At 40.9% G+C, this 6,775-nt stretch overlaps 1 pseudogene; it reads right to left on the bottom strand.

Annotated features, from left to right (window-relative positions):
* Nucleotides 1–2,587: 2,587 nt before the first annotated feature.
* Nucleotides 2,588–3,064, bottom strand: LOC149138137 (CLP protease regulatory subunit CLPX1, mitochondrial pseudogene; annotated as a pseudogene).
* Nucleotides 3,065–6,775: the final 3,711 nt, after the last annotated feature.

The following is a 6,775-nucleotide window of genomic DNA, read 5'->3' as shown; positions in this document are numbered from 1 at the left end:
GAATTGAAGGAGTGTTTGCCACCACCTCTGATATATCTATCCATTCCTCCAAAAACATAAACCAAAAGTCTTCAAATGACTTAATGGATTTGGCAGGAAAACTTTCAATCCACTGTTTACATTTCCCTTGAAATGAATCATAGAACAACATAATGCAAACATCCTCATGTTTAACTCTAAGAATCTCGATAAAATCACAGAAATCTGATATATGCTTCAAAGTTAAACTCAAATCTTCTCCGTTGAATTTTGGACCATTCCTTAGAAAATATGCATCCTTGGGAAAATGATTTGGGAAACCATGAATTCCTGGAAAATTTATGCATGCATACCTTGAAATAAGAATGGTAGCATCTGGGTCCTTCATAACTCCAGTGGAATCACCATGAATCTATGAATTTCGAATTCTTCAACAATGGAGTCGCCAAGGTAGATTTGCAGCCTCGAAAAGTCTTCTGAGCTCCTACTACCTTCAAACGTTCAGCCTCTTCATTTCGGGAATGATTAATCTTCAGACTCCTAGCAGACGCACCAAAATGTTATCTCAAAATTAGGCCCTGGAAGGCTGCAGACCAGGAAGACTTCAAGTAACTGTTTCAAACCAATCTTTTAGCTAAGGCTTAGCCTCCTTAGCCTGAGAGGGCTCTCTCAAAGGATTGAAGGTTTTTGATTATGATTAAGATGCCTAACTCTTTGTGAAACAAATAGGAATGAAGCTAGTGGAATAATATTAAAAAGCATCCATTGGGCTTATGGAGTCATATGTCATTTAGCATTAACAGTAGACTTGGCTTTGCAATAAAATCAAGGCATTCAGATTTCAATATAGGTAGAGTACACCAAACACAAAAAGGACAGTTTACGAGTATATGAAGGAAATTAGAACATTGCAAGTGATTTCTAAGTAATCAAATACTCATAATTCTGTAGGCAATATGAAAAGACAACAACAGGAACTCAGACATTGAACTCTCTATGATTCTTGAGCAGCAGAAGCCAGTACTGTATTACCAAAAGAAACAGAGTTTTTACATAAGCTTAATAACAGAGCTTTTTTATATAAACTTCCAACCCTTATTACATTTCCTTTTCTCCTATATATAGAGTTCTTCTACCTGACTGAGATTCCTCCTTAAAAATTAGGGGAACTCGAAATCTACTTCTAATGACACATGTTTAACTTTTAACTGCTTATTAAATGTAACAAACTGCAACTAGACTTTCTAGAGATCTAAATCAAGTAGGATTCTAACTCCATATTATGCTAATAATAGCCTTAATTACAATCATTCTCGTTCTTTGCCATGTGGTCCTTTTTTAGTTTGGCTATGGTGGATGTTCAAAGCTCCATACTAGTCTTCAATGTCACATCTTGTCCATTAACCCTGAAACATAGGAAACTACCCCTGTTTATCGGCCTTTGGTTTGCCTCAAAAAATGTTTGAATCCAAAGAACTATGCCCTTCATCTTTGATTATACAAAACATGTCAAAATGCCACGTCCTTGATGTGTTGTCAACCTTTTCCATGTGTGAAGACAAAAGCTCCTCCAAGTTGTCTGACATATCTTGGACTATAGTAAATGAGATCACTTTATAACAAAAAAGTGTAGGGTTCAAATATAAGCTTCTGCCACGTGTTTCTTCCTTTGTTGAATGTTGGCACCTATTATATGATCCTTTGAAAAGATTCCTTTCTCAAAAATTTCTCCTCGGTCCCTCAAAACTGGTTGACTGAGTTTTAATTATGTAGCTACAGCAGTTTCGTAGCGCGCTACGAAACTGCTGTGCATTGGGCATTATTTTCAGCAGTTTCGTAGCGTGCTACGAAACTGCTGTGTATTCACCAAACCACAGTCTAATGCATTATCTACAGCATGAATTTATGTTGAGATATGTCAAAGCAACAAGACTTCGAGAAATTTTCAGCTCCTTCAAGTTTGTAAGTCCTTTTGGATGCACCAATCCACCATGAATCCCTGAGCACATCTTCAGATCCAGAATTGTCAAGTTCACAAGACGAGCTAAGGCACGCAAGCCTGATGCAGTTTTTTTTTTTTTTTGGTTTCCCTGTACTACCCCTTGTATATAAAAGGAATAGTGGATCTTCTGCATCAAACCATTTAACTTCACATTCGGTCATGTATTTTGGAATTGTATCCTGCCACCAAATGTCTCTTCCTTTCTTCCATGGTGTGTTTTCTTTATTTAACGCAAACTCATCTGCATATGTCAAACAGACACCTACAGAAACTCCATTTTTAGATGATTCCACCAATGCAGAGTCTACTATTTCTTTCATATTAATAACTTTAGCACCCTGGCGGACATCATTACAAGTTAGCAGTGCTTTAGGTTTGCGGTCTACAATTCGTTGAGCAAGGGACTCTGCTGAAAATCCAGCAAATACAACCGAATGAACAGCACCAATACGAGCACAAGCAAGCATTTCTATTGGCAGTTCTGCTAACATAGGCAAATAAATCCAACCCTATTTTTGCATCCGGAATCTCAAACATAGCATCTGTCAAAATGTTCTCGAGGATAGAACACAAACCACGGGCTCCAGTACTCTTGACCATTGCCTTCTATGCAATCTGCCTAAGGGCATCCTCAGTGAAATGTAACTTCACATTGTTCATCTCAAACATTTTCCTGTATTGCTTTCCTAGTGCATTTTTAGGCTCCATCAACGCTGAGAGGCTAACAAGCACAGGAAATCGTCCAATGAACTCTGGTATTAAGCCATATGCAATAAGATCACTACTCTCAATCGACTCTAGCAAGGATGATGTCACCGCAGCATTTGTCAGGCCACCAGCCCTCATATTAGCTCGTACAGGCGCTCCAAAGCCAATAGAAGAATCTTGCCGTCTCTCAGAAATCGTTTTCTCTAGATCCACGAAAGCCCCGCCACATATAAAGGGAATATCCTTTGTATCGATCTGAATATGATCACCACGAGGATGTTTGCGAGCTCCCTTTTCTGGAACATGTACAACTGTTCCTTCTAGCATTTTAAGTAATGCCTGCTGAACAGCTTTAACATTGAAATCAGCAACCATGAGTAGTTTATACAAAATAGACTGCACATCCTCCCCTACATATGCTGCCTGTGTTAAAGTTGTTGCATTCGCGATAACAAAGGACACATTCACAAACCTAGCCAGAGTTTTCGTAAGCAGTGTCTTCCCTGAGCCACTTAATTTTTATTTGTCCCTTGCGCACATCAAAATTTTCAGAGTAAACTTTTACACCCCATTTCGTTTCTCAATAAAACTGAGATGCAATATCAGCCCAAAAACCATCTGGATGCTAGATAGATCTTTTGTACATATCAAGATATTGTGGAGAGAAGAAAACAAGGCCTGTTGGCTGAATTGATCATTGGGTACAACAAGATCGTTCTCCTCGGAGACCAAGGCCTCTCCCATAATTACAGCATTCGAGGATTGCTTTGATCTCTTTGCAAATGGCGCCATTTCAAAGCACGTCCAGGGAATTGTAGATTGCAAGGAATTTCTCAACCTGCGGGGAGGGTAAGCAATGAAACGAGGAGAAGATCTCAGAGCTTCAGCGTTCAGATAAAGGAACGCCGCAAAGTGAAAAAAGGAAAAAACCATGAGCAAAGACATATGGCACATAGAGTGTTGTCAAAAGCTTTACGAGTATTGGTGACAGAATTTGGCGAAGCACCCATAATCCACGTAAGCAAGAAAACTCATATGCTTTGACTTGCTCGAACTTTATTAGCCAGTTGTTATCTGTAAGGGGTGACCCAGCAATACCAATTTTGTCCATATCTTGAGAAATATAAGCCCAAAAGCCCAATCCTGATAGAGAAGAAACACGGGACTTCCATCCACAGGAACCTGCAAGAGGACTACCACCAGAAGATCAAACAAAAGTCCGATGAAAACAATTATCACGATGATCCATAATGATAGAAGAATACAACTTTTCAGAACTATTAAAGACCATTTTATGAACTACATGAAAAGAACTCTGAAGCTGTGAACTCTCAAATAGTCTACTAAATATCCAACTCCAGCTGCTCTTGAATTTGCAACCGCAAGAAGTGTTCCCCTGCTTCCATTGCAGACAAGACTAGCCCATGCTTGAGCACTAGCAGCAAAAGACCTCCACCATCCTTCGTTTCTATTTGATGTGCACTTGAAGAAAAACACCTCCTTTCTGTATGAGCTCTTCATGAGATGCCACTGAAATTAAGCAACCCAACACCATTATCACATGTGCTTTTGAGTTTGGTTTATTCCCCATAGTAAAGCCACCAACTGGTTGACAATGGCAGCATCTGCATCTCTAATAAGATGCTTAAGCGCCTTAGCAACAACTTCTTGTCCCTTTGGACCAGCATTTCTCAAGAGCCAATGATAGACTAAAACAGAAAGTTGACCCCATTTGACATACAGAAAGAAGATGAAAAGACTAGACCCAAAACTGACACCAACACTTTGACAAATTTAAAAAATTGATGTTCAGAATTTAAAATATTTTTTCTTGAGTGATAACACCCTGGATGTTATCCCAATGAATTGGTATATAGAAACAGAGCTCCGCCATGGGACAGGCGAATGGAATATCTTGCACGAAGGATTCATGATGACATTCTATTTTGAGGATAGGTTTGATAGTATTGATGAAGCGCTACAAGAGGTGAAAGCAGCTATCTTTAGGATACCGCATGATCCTTTAGACCTGATTCAGCTTGAATGGGCTACTCAGTTGAGTCGCACACTCAAATGTTATAATGTAATTGCTGAGGAAGAGGACGAGGATCCATGGAAGATTAACATTCCAGAAACAGAAGGCCACCACGAGGTTCAAGAACCGTAGATTCAGAACCCTGATATAACCGCGTCGTTGAGAATGAAACAAGTGAACATTGGTACAGAGGCAAAACCCAAATTCGCGAAGGTTTGAGACCACTGGGATGACGCGACAGTGGATAAGGTCACTAAATTGCTCCGTGAATACCAGGACTTATTCCCTACCAAGTTTACGGATATAAAAGTAATAATCAGGGACCTAGGAATGATGAAGATCATGTTCAAGCTCGACACGAAGCCAGTTAAGCAAAGGCCTTACCATCTTAATTCGAAATATAAGGAGAAGGTTCGCTTAGAGCTAGACAAGATGCTTGCGGTAGGCATCATTGAGCTTGTGGAAGAATTTGATTGGGTAAGCCCAATGGTAGTGCAAGAGAAGAAGAAGAAGGATGAGTGTTGACTTATATGGTCCTGACCCAGGTTTGGAAGAGTTATTTAGCCAAACAAATCCCGCAGCTACTGGCCCTTTCGGCAACAGCCCGCGGAGCGCGAACTGAGGTCTCACCCGAGGTAGCAGGGGAGGGTGCTGGAACCAGGTTTCCGCACCCTTGGGATGTCTTTATGTGGTCTTTAAGGTTTGCACACCGTTCTGTGGCTTCGCGCCACTCCGTTCCACGTAGATCCAGACCCAGAAAATCCTTAATACTTATTAATGCGCGATTATAGATTAGATCTACTTTTGATGGTCTTTAGGCAAACATTTAACAGAAATAACTAGTTCGTGCACCCCGAAAAGATACAAATTTGCATAAACTCATAACATAAGCATACGTGAATAGATCAAATAGTTATATCAACCATACATTAGCCAGATCTGCAATAATTCAGATTTAACACAAAAATACAGAATCAACTTATCTTTATTCAATTCCTTCACCAATACATCCAGATCTGCCCTACGCACTCAGCTGCAGGGGTACGCACACACAACTGCAGACTCTACTAGGCTTCTGTGCACACAACTGCAGAGCCTCTATCTACCGACCAACACCCTTGACTCAGACTTACAGACACTTCAAGACTTCGCTCCTCAAAAACCCATTACATTTCAGATCCAAAAGTACCTTCCAAAAAACTACTTTCTACCCATAGAGCCTCACTCTATTTATACATTCCCATGGTCCGCGGACCATGGGCAAGCCGACTTACTTCCTATTATTCTATATTATTTCTTGGGTGGACAACCCTTTGACTCGATCTATTACATTTCGCACTCTGCATATTTTAGAGTTTTTACAATATTTTTATCCTAATTTATAGGCTCTATGCCCCAAAAATGTTACGCGGGACCTTCACTACCCAACAGGCCCCCAACACAATCATCGTGACTCATCCCAAGTCACTTGTCGGTGCGGTGAGACGCGTTGCCTAGGCTCCGCGGTTCACCTCCCCGTGAGTGACGTCCTTCATTCTGCTGCTCCTTCTTCATCTCCTACAATGCTTCTTCCAACTCTTGCTTCATGGTTTCTACCAATTCTCGCAACTGATAATGCTCATTCTGCTCTGCTCGGTTAACACAGAACACCCCCTCATAGGATTTTAGCTCTAGCTGGGGTGCCGCATACGGGACCTCCTCGTACCAACGCAACCAATTTCTAAGTTCGTATCTTCTCTTCGCACTATCTGCTGCAGCTTGTGTTGCAATTTTGCAAGACCATTGTTGTTGTCCGCGAGATCCCAATATTCAAGATACACCAGAGATGACTTGTTAACTGCAATTCCACCAATTGGCTCCGTATTCACAACTTTTCCTTTATCCTTTATGGTTCGCCGACCAGCCCATGGGTAAGGCGACGGCATCCAGACCAGTTCTGCTTCATGTCTATAAATTTCTGGCACATCCCCTCCCGTCGATGCTGAACTCTACGTGGTGCCCGCAACTATCCACATCATATTCTTCAGAAAGCCCGACATCTTTGGCCATAT

Source organism: Pinus tabuliformis, chromosome X, assembly GCF_031772625.1.
Source record: "Pinus tabuliformis cultivar Carrire ecotype Pingquan chromosome X, CPIR1, whole genome shotgun sequence".
Classification (NCBI taxonomy): domain Eukaryota; kingdom Viridiplantae; phylum Streptophyta; class Pinopsida; order Pinales; family Pinaceae; genus Pinus; species Pinus tabuliformis.
This window is presented reverse-complemented; position numbering and strand designations above follow the sequence as displayed.